Here is a 22,222-nt window from a genome sequence, read left to right as displayed (position 1 = left end):
TTTGTGAAAGTCCAATTAAGCGTCTCGATCTATCTCTATAGATCTTGATGCCCAAAAGATAAGCAGCTTCACCGAGGTCTTTCATTGAAAAACTCTTGTTCAAGTATCCTTTTATGCTATCCAGAAATTCTATTTCATTTCCAATCAACAATATGTCATCCACATATAATATTAGAAATGCTACAGAGCTCCCACTCACTTTCTTGTAAATACAGACTTCTCCAAAAGTCTGTATAAAACCATATGCTTTGATCACACTATCAAAACGTTTATTCCAACTCCGAGATGCTTGCACCAGTCCAAAAATGGATCGCTGGAGCTTGCACACTTTGTTAGCATCCTTTGGATCGATAAAACCTTCAGGTTGCATCATATACAACTCTTCTTCCAGAAAGCCATTCAGGAATGCAGTCTTTACATCCATTTGCCAAATTTCATAATCATAAAATACAGCAATTGCTAACATGATTCGGACGGACTTAAGCATCGCTACGGGTGAGAATGTCTCATCGTAGTCAACTCCTTAAACTTGCCGAAAACATTCCGCAACAAGTCGAGCTGTGTAGACAGTTACATTACCGTCAGCGTCAGTCTTCTTCTTGAAGATCCATTTGTTCTCGATGGCTTGCCGATCATCGGGCAAGTCAACCAAAGTCCAGACTTTGTTCTCATACATGGATCCCATCTCAGATTTCATGGCCTCAAGCCATTTCGCGGAATCTGGGCTCATCATCGCTTCCTCATAGTTCGTAGGTTTGTCATGGTCAAGTAACATGACCTCCAGAACAGGATTACTGTACCACTCTGGTGCGGATCTTACTCTGGTTGACCTACAAGGTTCAGTAGTAACTTGATCTGAGGTTACATGATCATCATCATTAGCTTCCTCACTAATTGGTGTAGGAGTCACAGGAACAGATTTCTGTGATGAACTACTTTCCAATAAGGGAGCAGGTACAGTTACCTCATCAAGTTCTACTTTCCTCCCACTCACTTCTTTCGAGAGAAACTCCTTCTCTAGAAAGGATCCATTCTTAGCAACGAATGTCTTGCCTTCGGATCTGTGATAGAAGGTGTACCCAACAGTCTCCTTTGGGTGTCCTATGAAGACACATTTCTCCGATTTGGGTTCGAGCTTATCAGGTTGAAGTTTTTTCACATAAGCATCGCAGCCCCAAACTTTAAGAAATGACAACTTGGGTTTCTTGCCAAACTACAGTTCATAAGGTGCCGTCTCAACGGATTTAGATGGTGCCCTATTTAACGTGAATGCAGTCGTATCTAAAGCATAACCCCAAAACGATAGCGGTAAATCAGTAAGAGAAATCATAGATCGCACCATATGTAGTAAAGTACCATTCCAACGTTCGGACACACCATTACGCTGTGGTGTTCCCAGTGGCATGAGTTGCGAAACTATTCCGCATTGTTTCAAATGAAAACCAAACTCGTAACTCAAATATTCTCCTCCACGATCAGATCATAGAAACTTTATTTTCTTGTTACGATGATTTTCCACTTCACTATGAAATTCTTTGAACTTTTCAAATGTTTCAGACTTATGCTTCATCAAGTAGATATACCCATATCTGCTCAAATCATCTGTGAAGGTGAGAAAATAACGATACCCGCCGCGAGCCTCAACATTCATCGCTCCATTGTTCCAGAGAATGATAACCCACAAGTATAGGGGGTCGCAACAGTTTTCGAGGGTAGAGTATTCAACCCAAATTTATTGATTCGACACAAGGGGAGCCAAAGAATATTTTCAAGTATGAGCACTTGAGTTGTCAATTCAACCACACCTGGATAACTTAATATCTGCAGCAAAGTATTTAGTAGCAAAGTAGTATGGAAGTAACGGTAACGGTAGCAAAAGTAATATTTTTGGGTTTTGTAGTGATGTTAACAGTAGCAACGGAAAAGTAAATAAGTGAAGAACAATATGTGAAAAGCTCGTAGGCATTGGATCGGTGATGGAGAATTATGTCGGATGCATTTATTCATGCAACAGTTATAACATAGGGTGACACAGAACTAGCTCCAATTCATCAACTTAATGTAGGCATGTATTCCGAATATAGTCATACGTGCTTATGGAAAAGAACTTGCATGACATCTTTTGTCCTACCCTCCCGTGGCAGTGGGGTCCTATTGGAAACTAAGGGACATTAAGGCCTCCTTTTAATAGAGTACCGGACCAAAGCATTAACACATAGTGAATACATGAACTCCTCAAACTACGGTCATCACCGGGAGTGGTCCCGATTATTGTCACTTCGGGGTTGCCGGATCATAACACATATTTTCATGAAAACATAATAGGTTCAGATCTGAAATCATGGCACTCGGTCCCTAGTGACAAGCATTAAGCATACCAAAGTCATATCAACATCAATTTGAGAACATAGTGGATACTAGGGATCAAACCCTAACAAAACTAACTCGATTACATGATAAATCTCATCCAACCCATCACCGTCCAGCAAGCCTACGATGGAATTACTCACGCACGGCGGTGAGCATCATGAAATTGGTGATGGAGGATGGTTGATGATGACGACGGCGACGGATTCCCCTCTCCGGAGCCCCGAACGGGCTCCAGATCAGCCCTCCCGAGAGAGTTTAGGGCTTGGTGGCGGCTCCATATCGTAAAACGCGATGAATCCTTCTCTCTGATTTTTTTCTCCCCGAACATGAATATATAGAGTTGGAGTTGAGGTCGGTGGAGCTCCAGGGGGCCCACGAGGCAGGGGGCGCGCCCAGGGGGCAGGCGCGCCTCCCACCCTCGTGGACAGGGTGTGGGCCCCCTGGGCTTGATTCTTTTGCCAGTATTTTTTTATTATTTCCAAAAATAATCTCCGTGAAGTTTCAGGTCATTCTGAGAACTTTTGTTTCTGCACAAAGATAACACCATCGCAATTCTGCTGAAAAAAGCGTCAGTCCGGGTTAGTTCCATTCAAATCATGCAAGTTAGAGTCCAAAACAAGGGCAAAAGTGTTTGGAAAAGTAGATACGACGGAGACGTATCAACTCCCCCAAGCTTAAACCTTTGCTTGTCCTCAAGCAATTCAGTTGATAAACTGAAAGTGATAAAGAAAAACTTTTACAAACGTTGTTTGCTCTTGTTGTTGTAAATATGTAAAGCTAGCATTCAAGTTTTCAGCAAAGATTATGAACTAACCATATTCACAATAACACTTAGGTCTCATGTTTACTCATATCAATGGCATAATCAACTAGCGAGCAATAATAGTAAATCTCGGATGACAACACTTTCTTAAAACAATCATAATATGATATAACAAGATGGTATCTTGCTAGCCCTTTCTGAGACCGCAAAACATAAATGGCGAGCACCTTTGAAGATCAAGGACTGACTAAACATTGTAATTCATGGTAAAAGAGATCCAGTCATAGTCTTACCCGATATAAATTAACAGTAATGGATGCAAATGACAACGGTGCTCTCCAGCTAGTGCTTTTTAATAAGAGGGTGATGACTCAACATAAAAGTAAATAGATAGGCCCTTCGCAGAGGGAAGCAGGGATTTGTAGAGGTGCCAGAGCTCGATTTTAAAGCAGAGATAAATAATATTTTGAGCGGCATACTTTCATTGTCAACATAACAACCGAGAGATGGCGATATCTTCCATGCTACACACATTATAGGTGGTTCCCAAACAGAATGGTAAAGTTTATACTCCCCCTCCACCAACAAACATCAATCCATGGCTTGTCCGAAACAACGGGTGCCTCCAACTAACAACAGTCCTGGGGGAGTTTTGTTTGCAATTATTTTGATTTGATTTGCATAAAGCATGGGACTGGGCATCCCGGTGACCAACCATTTTCTCGTGAGTGAGGAGCGGAGTCCACTCCTCTTGAGAATAACCCGCCTAGCATGGAAGATACAGACAGCCCTAGTTGATACATGAGCTATTCGAGCATACAAAACAGAATTTCATTTGAAGGTTTGGAGTTTGGCACATACAAATTTACTTGGAACGGCAGGTAGATATCGCATATAGGAAGGTATGGTGGACTCATATGGAATAACTTTGGGGTTTTATTGAATTGGATGCACAAGCAGCATTCCCGCTTAGTACAAGTGAAGGCTAGAAAAAGACTGGGAAGCGACCAACTAGAGAGCGACAACAGTCATGAACATGCATTAAAATTAACGAACATTGAGTGCAAGCATGAGTAGGATATAATCCACCATGAACATAAATATCGTGAAGGCTATGTTGATTTGTTTCAACTACATGCGTGAACATGTGCCAAGTCAAGTCACTTGAATCATTCAAAGGAGAATACCACCCTACTATACCACATCACAATCATTTTAATAGCATGTTGGCACGCAAGATAAACCATTATAAACTCCTAGCTAATTAAGCATGGCATAAGTAACTGTAATCTCTAATTGTCATTGCAAACATGTTTATTCATAATAGGCTGAATCAAGAACGATGAACTAATCATATTTACAAAAACAAAAGAGGCCAAGTTCATACCAGCTTTTCTTATCTCAATCAGTCCATCATATATCGTCATAATTGCCTTTCACTCGCACGACCGAACGATGTGGATAATAATAATAGTGCACGTGCATTGAACTAAGCTAGTATCTGCAAGCATTTAATACAAAGGAGAAGACAAGGCAATATGGGCTCTTGGTTAAATCAACAATAATGCATATAAGAGCCACTTCAACATTTTCATTATGATCTTCTCCTCTCGATCCCCAAAGAAAAGAAAAGAAATAAAACTATTTACACGGGAAAGCTCCCAACAAGCAAAAGAAGAACAGGAAATCTTTTTGGGTTTTCTTTTAATTATTACTACTACAGCAAGAAAGTAAACTAGCTAAAAGCTACAACTATTTTTTTGGTTTTTCTTAAGGTTTTTCAAACACACAAGAAGAAAACATAAAAAGGAAAATAAACTAGCATGGATAATACAATGAAAAAGTATGAGCACCGACAACTAGCAATGAGTGTGTGAACATGAATGTAATGTCGGTGAGAAATACGTACTCCCCCAAGCTTAGGCTTTTGGCCTAAGTTGGTCTATTGCCACTGCTAGCCTGGCGGATATCCAAAGTTGTAACTGGGGTCATACTGAGATGCAGCGGCTATTGCATCGTGGGCTGCAGCTTGGAGGCGAGCTGTCTCGGCCCTCCTCTCATACTCGTCCGCCTCCCCCCGGTTATTACATACCTCCCCTTTGCGTGAAAATCAAAGAAAGTAGGGGCAGGGAGAGCGACATGATAGGTGCGTCGTCTGTCAAAGATTAGTCGGTACTGGAGGAACTGATCATTCCTCTCAACAAACTGATGACGAACCATAGCCTCATAATCTAAATAAACAGGAGGCAACTCAATATCATACTCACGTATGGGTATACCAAGAAAATTAGCTAAACGGGTTGCATAAATTCCACCAAAGAAATCTCCATTAATTCTATTATTATGCAACCTACGTGGAACAATGGCTCCCAAATTATAATGTTTATCTCTATTACAGCACTCCTGAGAACACTAAGATCAGGGACACACATGTGACATGCTTCATCCTTACCATTGATGCACCTACCTATGAAGAGAGCAAAATAATGTATAGCAGGAAAATGAATGCTCCCTATGGTAGCTTGTGTTATGTCTCTAGACTCCCCCACAGTTATACTAGCAAGAAAATCTCTAAATTCAGATTTGCGAGGCTCACTAGGACTACCCCATTGTGGAAGTTTGCAAGCAATATTAAAATCCTCTAAGTCCATAGTATAAGAATTTTTATAAAGATCAAACAGGACAGTTTGAGAATTGCGTGATGATAAAAATTCAAACCTTCTCACAAAGGAATCAGTGAGATAGTGGTACTGACGGCACTTATCTGCATCAAAGCTCACAAGATCAGCGTTATGCACATATGCGTTAAATTCTTCCTTGATTCCTGCTCGATCCATAAAGTCCTCTGAAGGCCATTCACAAGCCCGCACTTGAGCTTCCCTCGGTGGTTCATCGTCCGCATCGCGTATTGCGGGCCTGGGTCCTTACTTCCTTGAAGGACAACCTTGGTACATTTTCCTAAACATATTTCTTCCTCTAAAAAATTTCTGAAAAATTTAGTAACTCAAAATAAAAGTGAACCAAACTCAACAAAATTGCTAGCAACTACTCCCACAAGTGCCTAGAGACTATATCATGCATTAGAACTACTTGGGACCATATAAAATTGACATGCAAGCTCAAGAACAGGGTCACCTAAGCAGCAAAAATTTGCAATGAATAAAGCACTAGAACAAAAACTAATTGGACCATTGGAGGAGTCACATACCGAAGAACAATCCCCCAAAGCGGTTTTGTGAGTGGAGCTTTGAGCAAGGAGATCAAAAATCGCAGCAAAATGAGCTAGAACTCGTGCTTGAGCTGGTTGGTGATTTTTTTGGGAAGAAGAAGGAGTGTGTGGGTGCAGGAATAAGTGGAGGGGAGCCACCATGGTCCCACGAGGCAGGGGGCGCGCCCAGGGGGGTGGGCGCGCCCTGGACCCTCGTGGCCAGGTGCTTGCTCCCCCTGCTGTGTTCTCAGTGCCAGATATTCTCAAATATTCCAGAAAAAATCATATTTCAATTTCAGGGCATTTAGAGAACTTTTATTTTCGGGGTATTTTTCATTGCACGGATAATTCAGAAAACAGACAGAAAATACTAATTTTACTTTATTTAATCTAAATAACAGAAAGTAAAAGGAGGGTACAGAAGGTTGTGCTTTCTAACTTCATCCATCTCATGCTCATCAAAAGGAATCCACTAACAAGGTTGATCAGGTCTTGTTAACAAATTCATTTCGAGTAACATGAAACCGGAGAAATTTCGAATAACACTATGTTACCTCGACGGGGATATGCACGTCCCCAATAATAAGAATATCATATTTCTTCTTAACAGTAGGAAGAGGAAATTCAAAACCTCCAAAAATAATCGATGGAATTTTTCCAATAGAGTTTATACTACGAACTTGAGGTTGTTTCCTCGGAAAGTGTACCGTATGCTCATTTCCATTAACATAAAAAGTGGCATTGCCTTTGTTGCAATCAGTAACAACCCCTGCAGTATTCAAAAAGGGTCTTCCAAGAATAATAGACATACTATCGTCCTCGGGAATATCAAGAATAACAAAGTCCGTTAAAATAGTAACGTTTGCAACCACAACAGGCACGTCCTCACAAATACTGACAGGTATAGCAGTTGATTTATCAGCCATTTGCAAAGATATTTCAGTAGGTGTCAACTTATTCAATTCAAGTCTACGATATAAAGAGAGAGGCATAACACTAACACCGGCTCCAAGATCACATAAAGCAGTTTTAACATACTTTCTTTTAATGGAGCATGGTATAGTGGGTACTCCTGGATCTCTCAGTTTCTTAGGTATTCCACCCTTAAAAGTATAATTAGCAAGCATGGTGGAAATTTCAGCTTCCGGTATCTTTCTCGTATTAGTAACAATATGTTTCATATACTTAGCATAAGGATTCATTTTGAGCATATCAGTTAAACGCATACGCAAAAAGATAGGTCTAATCATTTCAGCAAAGTGCTCAAAATCCTCATGATCCTTTTTCTTGGATGGTTTAGGAGGAAAAGGCATGGGCTTCTGAACCCATGGTTCTCTTTCTTTACCGTGCTTCCTAGCAACAAAGTCTCTCTTACCATAACGTTGATTCTTTGATTGTGGGTTATCAAGATCAACAGCAGGTTCAATTTCTACATCATTATCATTGCTAGGTTGAGCATCAACATGAACATCATCATTTACATTATCACTAGGTTCATGTTCATTACCAGATTGTGTTTCAGCATCAGAAATAGAAATATCATTGGGATTCTCAGGTGTGTCAACAACAGGTTCACTAGAAGCATGCAAAGTCCTATCATTTTTCTTTTTCTTCCTTTTAGAAGGACTAGGTGTATCAACATTGTTTCTCTAAGAATCCTGCTCAATTCTCTTGGGGTGGCCCTCAGGATACAAAGGTTCCTAAGTCACTTTACCCCCTCTATTTGCAACTCTAACAGCAAAGTCATTATTCTTACTATTAAATTCATTGAGCAAATCATTTTGAGCCTTAAGTACTTGTTCTACTTGAGTGGTAACCATAGAAAGCATGTTTACTAATGAGTTTAAGTTCACCTTTAACTCTGGACATATAATCACTCAAGTGTTCAATCATATAAGCATTGCGTTTTAATTGTCTACCAATATAAGCATTGAAGTTTTCTTGTTTGACAATAAAATTACCAAACTCATCTAAGCATTGACTAGCAGACTTATAACGAGGAATATCACCTTCATCAAATCTATAAAGAGAATTTACCTTTACTACCTGTGTCGGGTTATCAAGACCATGTGTTTCTTCAACAGGCGGCAAATTAAGACCATGTATTTCTTCAACAGGAGGTAAATTCTTAACATCTTCAGCTTTAATACCTTTTTCTTTCATAGATTTCTTTGCCTCTTACATATCTTCAGGACTGAGAAATAGAACACCCCTTTTCTTCAGAGTTGGCTTAGGAGTTGGTTCAGGAAGTGTCCAATTATTTTCATATGTCAACATATTATTCAATAGAATTTCAGCTTCATCAGCTGTTCTTTCCCTGAAAACACAACCAGCACAACTATCCAGGTGGTCTCTAGAAGCATCGGTTAGTCCATTATAGAAGATATCAAGTATTTCATTTTTCTTGAGAGGATGATCAGGCAAAGCATTAAGTAATTGGAGAAGCCTCCCCCAAGCTTGTGGGAGATTCTGTTCTTCAATTTGCACAAAATTATATATATATCCCTTAAAGCAGCTTGTTTCTTATGAGCAGGGAAATATTTAGCAGAGAAGTAATAAATCATATCCTGGGGACTACGCACACAACCAGGATCAAGAGAATTAAACCATGTTTTAGCATCACCCTTTAATGAGAACGGAAATAACTTAAGGATATAGTAGTAACGAATTTTTTCCTCATGAGTGAAGAGGGTGGCTATATCATTTAATTTAGTAAGATGTGCCATAACAGTTTCAGATTCATAGCCATAAAAAGGATCAGATTCAACCAAAGTAATTATATCAGGATCAACAGAGAAATCATAATCCTTATCAGTAACAAAGATAGGTGAAGTAGCATAAGCAGGATCATACTTCATTCTAGCATTCAGAGATTTTTGTTTCAGCTTAGCTAATAATTTCTTAAGATCATTTCTATCATTGCAAGCAAGAAAGTCTCTAGCAGGTTCTTCATCCATAACATAACCCTCAGGCACAACAGGCAATTCATATCTAGGGGGAGAATCTTCATCATCACTTTCATCAATATTATCAGTTTCAATAATTTCATTCTCTAGCCCTAACAAGTTGTTCATCAAGAAATTCACCAAGTGGCGCGGTAGTAGAAGTAGTTTCATCATAAGTATCATGCATAGCAGAAGTGCATCATCAATAACATGCGACATATCAGAATTAATATTAGAAGAAGGTTTAGGTGTCGCAAGCTTACTCAAAACAAAAGGTGAATCAAGTGCAGAGCTAGATGGCAGTTCCTTATCCCCCCCCCCCCCCCCCCCGTAGTTGAGGGATAGATTTTGGTTTTCTCGTCTTTCAAGTTCTTCATAGTGACCAGCAGATATAAATCCCAAGTGACTCAAAGAATAGAGCTATGCTCCCCAGCAACGGCACCAGAAAATAGTCTTGATAACCCACAAGTATAGGGGATCGCAACAGTTTTCGAGGGTAGAGTATTCAACCCAAATTTATTGATTCGACACAAGGGGAGCCAAAGAATATTGTGAAGTATTAGTAGTTGAGTTGTCAATTCAACCACACCTGGATAACTTAATATCTGCAGCAAAGTATTTAGTAACAAAGTAGTATGGAAGTAACGGTAACGGTAGCAAAAGTAATATTTTTGGGTTTTGTAGTGATTTTAACAATAGCAATGGAAAAGTAAATAAGCAAAGAACAATATGTGAAAAGCTCGTAGGCATTGGATCGGTGATGGAAAATTATGCCGGATGCGATTATTCATGTAACAGTTATAACATAGGGTGACACAGAACTAGCTCCAATTCATCAATGTAATGTAGGCATGTATTCCGAATATAGTCATACATGCTTATGGAAAAGAACTTGCATGACATTTTTTGTCCTACCCTCCCGTGGCAGCGGGGTCCTATTGGAAACTAAGGGATATTAAGGCCTCCTTTTAATAGAGTACCGGACCAAAGCATTAACACATAGTGAATACATGAAATCCTCAAACTACGGTCATCACTGGGAGTGGTCCCGATTATTGTCACTTCAGGGTTGCCGGATCATAACACATAGTAGGTGACTATAGACTTGCAACATAGGATCAAGAACTCACATATATTCATGAAAACATAATAGGTTCAGATCTGAAATCATGGCACTCGGGCCCTAGTGACAAGCATTAAGCATAGCAAAGTCATAGCAACATCAATCTCAGAACATAGTGGATACTAGGGATCAAACCCTAACAAAACTAACTCGATTACATGATAAATCTCATCCAACCCATCACCGTCCAACAAGCCTACGATGGAATTACTCACGCACGGTGGTGAGCATCATGAAATTGGTGATGGAGGATGGTTGATGATGACGACGGCGGCGGATTCCCCTCTCCGGAGCCCCGAACGGACTCCGGATTAGCCCTCCCGAGAGAGTTTAGGGCTTGGCGGCGGCTCCATATCATAAAACGCGATGAATCCTTCTCTCTGATTTGTTTCTCCCTGAACGTGAATATATAGAGTTGGAGTTGAGGTCGGTGGAGCTCCAGGGGGGCCACGAGGCAGGGGGCGCGCCCAGGGGGGCAGACGCGCCTCCCACCCTTGTGGAGAGGGTGTGGGCCCCCTGGCCTTGATTCTTTCGCCAATAATTTTTAATATTTCCAAAAATAATCTCCGTGAAGTTTCAGGTCATTCCGAGAACTTTCGTGTCTGCACAACGATAACACCATGGCAATTCTGCTAAAAACAGCGTCAGTCTGGGTTAGTTCCATTCAAATCATGCAAGTTAGAGTCCAAAACAAGGGCAAAAGTGTTTGGAAAAGTAGATACGACGGAGACGTATCAGAGAACGGCATTTTAGTCATCTTGCCCATGAGGCATGGTTCGCAAGTACCAAGTGATTCCAAAAGTCCATCAGAATGGAGTTTCTTCATGCGCTTTACACCAATATGACCTAAACGGCAGTGCCATAGATATGTTGCACTATCATTATCAACTCTGCATCTTTTGGCTTCAATATTATGAATATGTGTGTCACTACTATCGAGATTCAACAAAAATAGACCACTCTTCAAGAGTGCATGACGATAAAAGATATTACTCATATGAATAGAACAACCATTATTCTCTGATTTAAATGATTAACCGCCTCGCATCAAACAAGATCTAGATATAATGTTCATGGTTAACGTTGGCACCAAATAACAATTATTCAGGTGTAAAACTAATCCCGAAGGTAGATGTAGAGGTAGCGTGCCGACTGCGATCACATCGACTTTGGAAACATTTCCCACGCGCATCGTCACCTCGTCCTTAGCCAATCTTTGCTTAATCCGTAGTCCCTGTTTCGAGTTGCAAATATTAGCAACAGAACCAGTATCAAATACCCAGGCACTACTGCGAGCATTAGTAAGGTACACATCAATAACATGTATATCACATATACCTTTGTTCACCTTGCCATCCTTCTTATCCGCCAAATACTTGGGGCAGTTCCGCTTCCAGTGACCAGTCCCTTTGCAGTAGAAGCACTCAGTCTCAGGCTTAGGTCCAGACTTGGGCTTCTTCACTTGACCAGCAACTTGCTTGCCATTCTTCTTGAAGTTCCCCTTCTTCCCTTTACCCTTTTTCTTGAAACTGATGGTCTTGTTGACCATCAACACTTGATGCTCTTTCTTGATTTCTACCTCCGCAGCCTTTAGCATTGCGAAGAGCTCGGGAATTGTCTTATCCATCCCTTGCATATTATAGTTCATCACGAAGCTCTTGTAGCTTGGTGGCAGTGATTTAAGAATTCTGTCAATGACACTATCATCAGGAAGATAAATTCCCAGTTGAATCAAGTGATTGTTATAACCAGACATTTTGAGTATATGCTCACTGACAGAACTATTCTCCTCCATCTCGCAGTTGTAGAACTTATTGGAGACTTCATATCTCTCAATCCGGGCATTTGCTTGAAATATTAACTTCAACTCCTGGAACATCTCATATGCTCCATGACGTTCAAAACGTCGTTGAAGTCCCGGTTCTAAGCCGTAACGCATGGCACACTGAACTATCGAGTAGTCATCAGCTTTGCTCTGCCAGACGTTCATAACATCTGGCGTTGCTCCTGCAGCGGGTTTGGCACCTAGCGGTGCTTCCAAGACGTAATTCTTCTGTGCAGCAATGAGGATAATCCTCAAGTTACGGACCCAGTCCGTGTAGTTGCCACAATCATATTTCGACTTAGCTTTCTCTAGGAACGCATTAAAATTCAATGGAACAACAGCACGGGCCATCTATCTACAACAAGGTAGACATGCAAAATACTCAGGTACTAAGTTCATGATAAATTAAAGTTCAATTAATCAAATTACTTAAGAACTCCCACTTAGATAGACATCCCTCTAATCATCTAAGTGATCATGTGATCCAAATCAACTAAACCATGTCCGATCATCACGTGAGATGTAGTAGTTTTCAATGGTGAACATCACTATGTTGATCATATCTACTATATGATTCACGCTCGACCTTTCGGTCTCAGTGTTCCGAGGCCATATCTGCATATGCTAGGCTCGTCAAGTTTAACCTGAGTATTCTTCGTGTGCAAAACCGGCTTGCACCCATTGTATGTGAACGTAGAGCTTATCACACCCGATCATCACGTGGTGTCTCGGCACGACGAACTTTCGGAACGGTGCATTCTCACGGAGAACACTTGTACCTTGAAATTTAGTGAGAGATCATCTTATAATGCTACCGCCTAACTAAGCAAAATAAGATGCATAAAGGATAAACATCACATGCAATCAATATAAGTGATATGATATGGCCATCATCATCTTGTGCCTTTGATCTCCATCTCCAAAGCACCGTCATGATCACCATGATCACCGGCTTGACACCTTGATCTCCATCGAAGCATCGTTGTCGTCTCGCCAACTATTGCTTCTACGACTATCACTACCGCTTAGTGATAAAGTAAAGCAATTACATGGCGATTGCATTTCATACAATAAAGCGACAACCATATGGCTCCTGCCAGTTGCCGATAACTCCGTTACAAAACATGATCATCTCATACAATAAAATTTAGCATCATGTCTTGACCATATCACATCACAACATGCCCTGCAAAACAAGTTAGACGTCCTCTACTTTGTTGTTGCAAGTTTTACGTGGCTGCTACGGGCTGAGCAAGAACCGTTCTTACCTACGCATCAAAACCTCAATGATTTTTCGTCAAGTATGTGATGTTTTAACCTTCAACAAGGACCGGGCGTAGCCACACTCGATTCAACTAAAGTTGGAGAAACTGACACCCGCCAGCCACCTGTGTGTGAAGCACGTCAGTAGAACCAGTCTCGCGTAAGCGTACGCGTAATGTCGGGCCGGGCCGTTTCATCCAACAATACCGCCGAATCAAAGAATGACATGCTGGTAAGAAGTATGACTATTATTGCCCACAACTCACTTGTGTTCTACTCGTGCATACAACATCTACGCATAGACCTGGCTCGGATGCCACTGTTGGGGAACGCAGTAATTTCAAAAAAATTCCTACGCACACGCAAGCTCATGGTGATGCATAGCAACGAGAGGGGAGAGTGTAGTCCACGTACCCTCGTAGACCGTAAGCGGAAGCGTTATGGCAACGCGGTTGATGTAGTTGTACGTCTTCACGATCCGACCGATCCTAGTACCGGAAGTATTGCACCTCCGCGATCTGCACACGTTTGGCTTGGTGACGTCCCACGAACTCTCGATCGAGCTGAGTGTCGAGGGAGAGCTTCATCAGCACGACGGCGTGATGACGGTGATGATGAAGCTACCGGCGCAGGGCTTCGCCTAAGCACTGCAACGATATGGCCGAGGTGGATTATGGTGGAAGGGGGCACCGCACACGGCTAAGAGATCATTGATCAACTTGTGTGTTCTAGGGTGCCCCCCTGCCCCCGTATATAAAGGAGCAAGGGGGAGGCCGACCGGCCCTAGGGCGCGCCAAGGAGGGGAGGAGTCCTCCTCCTAGTAGGAGTAGGACACCCCCTTTCCTAGTCCAACTAGGAGGGGGAAGGGGGAAGGAAGAAGAGGGAGAGAGGGAGGGAAAGAGGGGGCGTCGCACCCCTCCTTGTCCAATTCGGACTCCTCAAGGGGGGGGGGGCTCGGCCAGCCCTAAGGCCCCCTCCTCTCTCTCTCACAAGTCCCATGTTGGCCCATTAGTTCCCCCAGGGGTTCCGATAACCCCCCGGCACTCCGATAACTATCCGGTGACCCCCGGAACTCATCCGTACTACAAGAAATATGTCAACTTGTGACCTTCTGTGAGTGACCCTGGAAGAAATGGTCGTAAATCTACGACCATTTGAGATCAATTGGTCAAAAGCTGTTCGAGGAGCTCCAAACCCTAAACCATAACGACCATTTTGGTCAGAAAGGTCGCAATTTCCTTACACGAAATGGTCGCAAAGCAGGCAACACTAGTCCATGTGAGAATTTTGGGCGATTAGGACCAATCTAGATGGTCATAATTGCTAATTTGTGATGCGTTCAAATGACAGGACAGCCATCTCAGCAGTTTCTTCTATGTGTCACGTCGATGTGTTAGTTTTCGCCTACGTGTCATATCCATGTGTCAATTTAAATCTATCACTCATAGGTCAGATTCACACATTGACTTGTTGACCATACACCACCTATCTATGACATGTGGGCCCCAGCGATCTGACAGGTAGAGCCCATGAAATTGACACATGGGACCCAACTGACATGCGGACCCACTACCCTGCGAGTTGGATCCACCACCGGCCGGACAGGTAGGCCCATCGAATTGACAGGACCCACCACAGATCTGATAGCAGGCCCCACCGAACTGACATGCGGACCGACCACCCCGTAAGAGCCACCGAGCTGAATGGCAGAAAACCAACAAAAATATGCCCAACGAGGAATCGAACTCACGACCCCCACCTTCCCTCTTCTTCCACGCTATCCAACAGGCCACCACACCCTCAATGATATACAACCAAACCATGGCCATTTAAACACTACAACGCCTTGCTGGGCTTGGGTCTCGGTTGAACAAGGCCTTTATTTTTCTTCCGCCGACTAGGCCAACAGCCTATATGCCTATTTTTTGCGGGTCAGCCTATATGCCTATTGAACGTGCATCTAATGAAAAATGTGGGCTTCGCATGACTTTAACTACATATAAATAAAGGGAGTTAAAATTTTAATGAAGCATTTGAAAATGTTAAAGTGTGTACAAAAAAATGTTGATCATGTATTAAAAAATGTTAATCTTGTATTTGATTTTTTAATAAAGCATTTGATAAATGTTAAAAATATGTAGAAAAAATATTGACAGTGTATTAAAAAAACTTGTTTTTGAAAATGTGAATCAAGCATTTAAAAATGTTAAAATGTGTATAAAAAATGGTGACCATGTATTAAAAAATTAATCTTATATTTAAAAAATGTTAATCAATCTATTGAAAATTATTAAAAATGTGTATTTAAAAATGTTGACCAAGTATTAAAAAACATTAAACTTGTATTTAAAAATGTTGACAAAGTATTAAACATGTATATTACAAAAAGGTTCTTCATGTATATGAAAAATGTAGAATAAAAACAAAAGGAGATAATGAAAAACAAAAAAAACAAAAACTGGTAAAAGAAACAATATAAAGCAAAGAATAATGGAAATGAAAAAGAAAACTGAAGAAACTAGTGCAAAAGGAAATAAGAACACTTTTTTAAGACATTTAACATAGTCAAAGTTTGTTGTTTTCCAAGAAACTAGGTAACAACACAATGCGAAGGTTTTCAATTTTTTTATTTTGTTTTGAATTTCTTTTGTTCGTTTCAAAATGTTGTCAAAACGACGGGCATGACCGTTCCTAGCTAGTGGTTGAATATTGGAAAAAATTGGTGTTTCTCGGATTAAATAGATACTTATGTACCTAGAAATGATTTTTGGAAAAAATAAAGAGCAAACTATGAGGCAGCTACCATTCAAATTTGACCCATTTCCTGTTGAATCGGCGGAAATTTGTCTTTTTCACCAAAGGTGGATCAAAGCTTTTGACAGCCAACCATTTGGTCAATTGTGCATTAAATATGGCCTAGTATTTTCTAAAAATGGTGTGATCTAATTTTGCAACAAATATATGGTAGGTCCTTCACATAAAAATCATTTTGGGCACTCAAAAAATCGAAAATGAATTTTTTGTCCAAAGAAAATGAAAACTCCCTTAGGCAACATTTTTTGCGATTCCAAGATGCACCCTTGTACACAATATGAGATCATTTGAACAAACTATGCCATGAATGTGGCCATAAGATTGACATTTGGCTTGAAAGCCATGAATCTTCACACATGATAGCTCGATTCTGAGAACACTTTTTAAAAAGAATTTCCGTATTACAAGTTTATTATTTTTTCTGGTAACTTGGTCAGATATAATGACACAATGCGAAGGTTTTCTAAATTTTTTGATTTTTTTGAATTTTTTATTCCCATTAAAAAATACGGTCAAAACTGCGGGCATGACCGTTCCTAGCTAGCGGTTGAATCTTGGAAAAAAATTGTGTTTCTCTGATTAAATAGATACTTATGTACTTAGAAATGATTTTTGGAAAAAATAAAGAGCAAACTATAAGGCAGCTACATTTCAAACTTGACCCGCTTTCAGCTGAATCGGCAGAAATTTGTCTTTTTCACCAAAGGTGGATAAAAACTTTTGTCACCCAACCATTTGGTCAATTATGCATTAAATATGTCCTAGTATTTTAGAAAATTGATTTGGTACAATTTTGCAACAAATATATTGTAGGTCCTTCACAAAAAAACTCATTTTGGACACTCAAAAAAATTCAAAAATGAATTTTTCATCCAAAGAAAATGAAAAATCCCTTGGGAAACTTTGTTTGACATTCCAATATGCACCCTTGTGCACAATATGAGATCATTTGAACAAACTATGCCATGAATGTGGCCATAAGATTGATCATTTGGCTTGAAAATCAATGAATCTTCACGCATGATAGCTTGTTTGTGAGAAAACTTTTTTAAAAGAATTGCCATATTACAAGTTTATTATTTTTCCTCGTAACTTGGTTACATATAATGACACAATGCGAAGGTTTTCTATTTTTTTATTTTTTATGCCCGTTTCAAAATGCGGTCAAAACGACGGGCTTGACCGTTCCTAGCTAGTTGTTGAATCTTGGAAACCTTTTGATGTTTCTCTGATTAAATAAATAGTTATGTACCTAGAAATGATTTTTGGAAAAAATAAAGAGCAAACTATGAGGCAGCTACAGTTCAAATTTGACCCGCTTCCAGCTGAACCCGCGGAAATTTGTCTTTTTCATGAGAGGTGGGTCAAAGCTTTTGACACCCAAACATTTGGTCAATTATGCATTAAACATGGCCTAGTATTTTAGAAAATTGATTTGGTCCATTTTTACAACATTTATTTGGTAGTTCCTTCAAAAAAAACCTCATTTCGGGCACTCGAAAAATGGAAAATGAATTTTCCATGCAAAGAAAATGAAAACTCCCTTAGGCAACATTGTTTGGAATTCCAAGATGCACCCTTGTGCATAATATGAGATCATTTGAACAAACTATGCCATGAATGTGGCCATAAGATTGATCATTTGGCTTGAAAGCCATGAATCTTCACGCATGATAGCTCATTTCTGAGAACACCTTTTTAAAATAATTGACGTATTACAAGTTTATTATTTTTCCTGGAAACTTGGTCACATATAATGACACAATGCGAAGGTTTTCCAATTTTTTGAACTTTTTTTGAATTTTTTATGCCCGTTCAAAATGCGGTCAAAACGGCAGGCTTGACCGTTCCTAGCTAGTGGTTGAATCTTGGAAATTTTTTGATGTTTCTCTGATTAAATAGATACTTATGTACCTAGAAATGATTTTTGGAAAAAATAAAGAGCAAACTATGAGGCAGCTGCATTTCAAATTTGATCCGCTTCCAGCTGAATCGGCGGAAATTTGTCTTTTTCACGAGAGGTGGATCAAAACTTTTGACACCCAACCATTTGGTAAATTGTGCATTAAATATGACATAATATTTTAGAAAATTGATTTTGTTCAATTTTGCAACAAGTATATGGTAGGTCCTTCACAAAAAAAAACTCATTTTGGGCATTCGAAAAATAGAAAATGATTTTTTCGTGCAAAGAAAGTGAAAACTTTCTTAGGCAACATTGTTTGCCATTCCAAGATGCACCCTTCTGCACAATATGAGACCATTTGAACAAATTTGACCCACTTGAATCGTCGGAATTTTGTCAATTTGACGAGAGGTGGATAGACAGCTATTGAGACACAAGCATTTGGTCATTTGTACCTAAAATATGGTCTAATATGATTGAAAAATAGAGTGGTGCCATTTTGCAACAAATATTGGTAGGTGCTTCAAAAATATATGCCATTTTTGACACTCCGAAGATAGAAAATGTTTTTTTTTGCAAAAAAATTCATTTTGAGAACAATTTTTAAAGATATTTGTATTATTCCAGGTTTGTTATTTTTCTGAAAAACAAGTCTCACTTGTGACACGATGCGAAGATTTTCTATTGTTCTTATTTTTTTTTCTAATTCTATGATGCTATAAAATAGCTGACATGATTTAGAATATTATTTAATCGATCACGACCAATTTAGATGGTTATAAATTCGTCAAAGTGCGTACTACATTGTGGTTGGTTCATTGGCATTTCACGCGGATCATGCACAAACCACCGTTGGATGGTCCGGGATCCAACGGCAGCCAACACCCCTCACCCTCTCACCCACGTACACCTGACACAGCCTGCACTTCTCCTCCTCTCGTCCCACAGCCGCCACCCCCAACCCTCCGTCCTCTGTCTCAATCTCTCGATCCCCAACCACCACCGCCGCCATCCTCCGTCCTCTCCCCCAACCCCGGCCGCCAGCGACCCCTCCCCTCCCCTTCTCTCCCACGGCCGCGGTCGGATCCGCGCTCCCTCCTCGCTCGTGACCTAGACCTAGCCGCATGGCACGGTCATGGCCATGGCGGCGGCCAGATCCACCCCCTCCCCTGATCCGTTCCCTTGACGCCCGGCGGTCCTTCTCCCTTAGGCCACCCGCCCCCTTCTTCCTCCCGCAGCAGCACACCCGCAGCCTTCCCCGTGGCTCTAGGGTTTTGGGGGCGGCGGCGCCTCCATTGCCGGCACGGCTCCGACGACTCTACAGGCTCCTCCCGGACATCTACCGCGCTGAGACAGCCGCGTCTCCGACTTGCCGCTTCCCCAATGCCTGCTACTAGACCCAATCCCTCCTTGTTGCCTGGATGCTTCCTCGACTCTCCCTTCTCCCCAACAAGGCCGCCGTCGGACACCTTCTTCCCCGACAGCGCCGGCCGCAGATCCACTCCTCCATTTTCTTCTCACGGTTGTCCGCAGCATATATGACTCAGATCTGATGTTTTTGTTGTGTGTCTGGTTTTTCAGGATGTGGGTGGTGCAGTGGCCGCAAGAACACGCTCGGCAGCGTCTAGGCCGGGTCGACTAGGGCGGCCGACAGCGGTGGCTACTTCCTTACAAGGAATACAAGCTCGCCCATGACCCTCCAGGTCCCGTCTGCATGCCCGCTCCCTCCTCTAGGTACCTGTTTAGGCCGCAAGCGGACTTGACATGCTTATGAGTTCAGCATATGAGCTCTCTGACATTTACCATGCTCTGTGTTATGTTCAACTTCTTATGTGTCATGGAAATGTCCTTGTGTTGCATAGTAGGCCCTGAATTATTCATGTTGCTGCGATGAGATGTCCCTGTTTTGCTCTGTACTATGCACTACTATATTTATAGTTTGAAAGCGTGATTTTAAAAGATGTCCCTGTTTAATATTGATGAGATGTCCCTGTTTTGCTTCTTATAGTTTGAAAGCTATAATGGTCAGTAATTTGAAAACTATAGATCCACCTTGATTCATTTATACGAATACGATTCAGGTTTTATACTTTGCCAGTAGGTAGCTCATACTGCCCGCTTGCTTCTGCTTTGAATATTGTGGTCTGCATGCTTTAGTCACTGTGCCCTTAGTTCTTTTTTGTAGGGAGCTATGCTTATCATCAGAAACTCTTGGTGATGATGTTATTCCTCTTTTGGTTCATGTGTTGCAATTATATACCACAGAATTCTACACCATGTGGTGGACTTAAGTATCTTAGTGACTTCATTTGATGTCTGTATTTCTGTTAATTTTAAGCTTCTGTTGCTGTGAAAATGTACCTCACTGACCGTCTGTCTATTTATTGTGTACTTCTTGCATGAGGAGGTGACTAGTGATGCGGCGCGCCAAGCAGCAGTAGGGGAAGGGGGTCTCCTAATCAAGGAGGCGGAGGAGTAGGAGCGTGCCCAGCCGGCAACCCTGTCCTGCTCGTGGGGGAGGGGCAGGAGGGGTCTGCTCCTCTGCTTCCATTGCGACCGCGGCAGGTAGCTCCTCCATCTCCCTCCCCCTCTTCATGTGCTCACTACTTCTGCTGCTAAGTTGACGAATATGTGATGCATTTGTCCCAAGGAATTTTAGAGGGACCTGTATGAACAAGTCATGTTTTTATTTTATTTTATTTAGGTTGTTAGTTACCAAACAGAGAGAGAAGATGAGCTCCTGCTTGGATTTTTTTCTGCCAGCACATGATTTGTATGTATGCAATCATCATCTTGCGTGTGCGAGCTGGTTCCTTGCTTGGGCATCGCGTCGATGACCAAGTGTTAGTGCCGATTTGTTGTGGTGGTGCTCATCTAGCCATTGATTTCTTGCTGATAATTAGGTGCTAAAGAATGCTGCAGGTTTATTAGGATGTGGCTGAAACCATTGGACGGCCTTCGTGGACATGCTATCAATACTGGTCTCATGTTTTGTTTCCTTTCTGGACATGTCACGGTTCAAGTGTTGCTGCTGTTTAGTACTAAGTGCTTAACTTAACTAAGCTTGAGCTACTAAAACCTTATAAGCTCTTTGTGAGAAGGGAAGAGAAGGAGTGTGGATTTCTCTCATGCGCCGGGGAAAAGAAAAATGCGGGCGTGCCAGTGTACTAAGTACACAAATAAACATAGGGAAACATGTACTTTATTAATCTCTCATTGGAGAAACAAAATTACAAGTTCCCTTTACATATACGCTCTGTGGCCTACTAGTGCGGCCAGCCTGACTGTAGCGATTGCGGTCTCTTGGTTCCCAGGGCCGTCTCTTGGTTCCCAGGGCCTCGAAAGGCTCCCGGTTAATTATTCCCACGGGTTACTTCGCGAGACACCTTCGATTAAGCAGTGTGGTCGTCTTCTCGTCATCGCCTTGCATTCTCCATGCATGATGATGGTGGTGTATGGGCAGCGGCAGAGCCCATGTCCTCGTCGGTACACGCGCCGCTCAAAACATGGCTTTCTGCTAGCCACGTCCGCCCTTGCCGTCACGCCTCGTCGGTCTTGGCGGCGATGATGTAGTTGGGGTTGAAGTTGCATGGGTCCTGCTCGGCTCGGACTTCTAGACGACCTGGTAGACTCGTCGGGGTATGCAAGGGGTATGCCTCGCGGGAGTAAGTTGCTTCGGAGACCGGCGTCGGTGTAAAACCGTCGCACGCTAACATCGGCATGGCCGGTGTGGTTGGCGCCTCATCTCGGCTAGACGCCGAGTATTCGGTGGTCCGTTAAGACAAAGAGCACCGCCTCACAGGCCGTGGAAAGGTGGTGTCGTGGAGACCGCATCGCCTTGGTTGGTGCTACGCCAAAGGGCGACCTGAACGTCGGTGACGCCATTGACCTGTACGTCTCGAGGGTCCTATTTTCGTTCTCCATGACTTCAAAGCTGCTTCTCTTTATCAATTTTGGACAGTTCTATAAACATTGGTACCAGGGGTTCTATGACCAAAAATCTCT

General features: G+C 41.7%; 1 long non-coding RNA gene across 1 annotated transcript; it reads left to right on the top strand.

The window, feature by feature from the left end:
* Positions 1–19,665: 19,665 nt before the first annotated feature.
* Positions 19,666–20,937, top strand: LOC109780604 (uncharacterized). Its single transcript, XR_002237088.4, has 2 exons — positions 19,666–19,951; positions 20,625–20,937. It is a non-coding gene; the product is annotated as an uncharacterized lncRNA (long non-coding RNA).
* The last annotated feature ends 1,285 nt before the right edge of the window (positions 20,938–22,222 follow it).

The sequence above is a fragment of the Aegilops tauschii genome, chromosome 2 (assembly GCF_002575655.3).
Source record: "Aegilops tauschii subsp. strangulata cultivar AL8/78 chromosome 2, Aet v6.0, whole genome shotgun sequence".
Classification (NCBI taxonomy): domain Eukaryota; kingdom Viridiplantae; phylum Streptophyta; class Magnoliopsida; order Poales; family Poaceae; genus Aegilops; species Aegilops tauschii.
This window is presented reverse-complemented; position numbering and strand designations above follow the sequence as displayed.